This window comes from Tarenaya hassleriana, unplaced genomic scaffold, assembly GCF_000463585.1.
Source record: "Tarenaya hassleriana unplaced genomic scaffold, ASM46358v1 Cleome18, whole genome shotgun sequence".
In the NCBI taxonomy this organism is placed as follows: domain Eukaryota; kingdom Viridiplantae; phylum Streptophyta; class Magnoliopsida; order Brassicales; family Cleomaceae; genus Tarenaya; species Tarenaya hassleriana.
Window position 1 is genome coordinate 2,236,287 of NW_010965216.1, and position 2,601 is coordinate 2,238,887.

The following is a 2,601-nucleotide window of genomic DNA, read 5'->3' on the forward strand; positions in this document are numbered from 1 at the left end:
AGGTTTTCTCTTCAAAGTTCTTTGAGAACTATTTTCTGAACTTATCGGATTCATCCGTGGCATTCATCTTCGACTTATCAAACGTTAGTCCATAAATATTTATGGCGTCTTCGCAACACCAACGTTTTTAATCCAGGTTTGTTTAGGGGTTTAGGACGTTTCTTGTTTCAAGAAATTGGACCTAGGTTTCTTTCACGAGTTGATTAGGGGTTTTGGTTATTTCCACCGCCTTTCTAGAGAATTTCGATCCGAGATCGTATCATTTGGTATCAGAGCTTGATTCTCTAGTTTGGATTATCTTTCCCTATTTTCTTTTTACGTTCTACTTTGATATCTTTTATAAAAAAATTAACATTTTCATTGTGTTCATTGCAGAAAACCAACAAAAAAGAAAGAAGGCAAAAAAAAAAAGAAAAGAAAAAAAAAGAAAAGAAAAGAAAAAAAAGAAAGAAAAAAAAATAAAAAAAAGATATATAACAAAAAACGATTGGTCGTTTGAGAATACCACAAAAAAATCTCTAAAAAAAAGTCTTTTGATCAAGTTTCTGAGTCGGAGTTGTAACTTCATTTTTGTGTTTCCATTTCCATTCATCATCGGAAACTCAAATTGATCACTTTGAGTCATAGTCATAGCTCGCTTTTTGAGTTGAAATTCTTTTGCTTCTGGATAGACTGGTTTGATAAGTTTTCGGTGAATTGCTATCGTTTTGAATTTGATTTAGTTTGCTAATAGTTTGAACAAGGACTTTGGAAGAGAAAACAAGTGAGGTGGAGTGAAGAAAATTGAGTGAAACACTTTCTGAGTGTGGTGAGATTTCTGTCATCTTCTTTTTCCTTGTCTCTTTCTGTTCTTTTTTGTTTCTTAACATTTTTTGCAGAGTTTCAACATGGAAGACATACAAAATGAGCAGCAACCCGAAGGAGCAAACCCACTTCAAATGCAAGCGCTAATGGGTGAGCTACGAAGGATGTTGAGGGCTGAGATAGAACCATTGCATCAAAGAGTGGATCGGATGGAGAATGAGGCATATGCTGCAAGACACCGACAACAACAAGGTGGTCCCAGAAGAGCTAGGTCACATCATAGTGATCCTAGTGACGGGGGAGAACAATTGTCGGAAGTAGAAGAAGTACGTGAGAATCCTAGGAGGCAAAGGCGTGAACCTCGTCCACGAGAATATCTTGATGATGATCTCAGTAACATCAAGATGGAAATTCCTACATTTCACGGCCGAAACGATGCGGAAACATATTTGGAATGGGAGAGAAAGACTGAGATGGTATTTGATTGCCATCATTATTCCGAGTTGAAGAAAGTTAAACTCGCAGCGGCAAAGTTCAGTGACTACGCATTAATGTGGTGGGATCAATTGGTTCTTTCACGGCGGAGATGTAGTGAGAATCCCATCACCACTTGGGGTGACATGAAAATAGTCATGAAGAGGCGGTTCGTAGCCAATCATTACCATCGAGAAGTGCATCAAAAGTTACGAAGGTTGGTGCAAGGGAATAGAAGTGTTGAAGAATATTACAAAGAGATTGAAATGTTGATGATTCGGGCCAACATTGAAGAAGATTATGAAGCGACAATGGAGAGATTTATTGGTGGGTTGAATCAAGAGATCCAGGATCGTGTAGAGACTCAACACTACATTGAGATGGAGGATCTGCTACATTTTGCGATCAAGTTCGAGAACCAAATCAAAAGAAGAGGAAAACTACATCAAAGGTTTGGTTCCAACTCTTCTAATCCCCGACCACAATTTCACAAAGAAGATAAGCCAACTTTTGGCTTAAAAGGTGCAGCAAAATCCGAAAGCAAACCTGAAACATCTCAGCCAAGAAAACAAGGTATCTCTGAAACTTCTCAATCACGTAACAGAGATATTCGGTGTTTTAAGTGTTTGGGCAGAGGACATTTTGCGAACGAATGTCCAAATAGGCGAGCAATGATACAACGTGATGATGGAGAGGTTGAGACAGAGTCTGAGGAAGAGGGTAAATCAGATTCTGATGCATCTACGAATGAGGTTAGTGATCAATTTGCTGCAAAAGGAGAATTATTAGTGGCTAGAAGAGCACTAAACTTGCAGGCAAAAGAAGAAGAGATTGTGCTGTGATGGCTCGGATTTTATCTAGATTTTATACGAGTATGCCTTTGGTTTCTAAATGGTTTCCACATATTCTTAGGCATTTTTAGAGCCATTCTAGGGTTTCGGGACTATTTTTTGACTTTGGCAGGACCCCGACGGCATAACGCATAAATTCGGTGAGAATCGGAGAAAACAGTTCATCTGGTCTGCCCCTGACCAACTCTGGTCCGGCGGACCAGAAGATTGCCACACAAGTCCGCTCAGCGCTGAGCCAAGCCCGCCGGACCGAAGAGGAAGGAATCGAAGCCTGGTCCGGAGCTGACCAGATTTGGTCAGCCGGACCAGGACCACGAGCTTCAGCCAACCAGCGGACTCCGAGCCGAACGTCCTGACCAGACCCGAAGAACGGTTGGTCCGGAGCTGACCTACCCAGGTCCGCCGGACAAGACCGCCTTCTCTCCCCAGTCCGCCAGTCTCTCGCCCAGTCAGCCGCGGGAACCCACTGAAC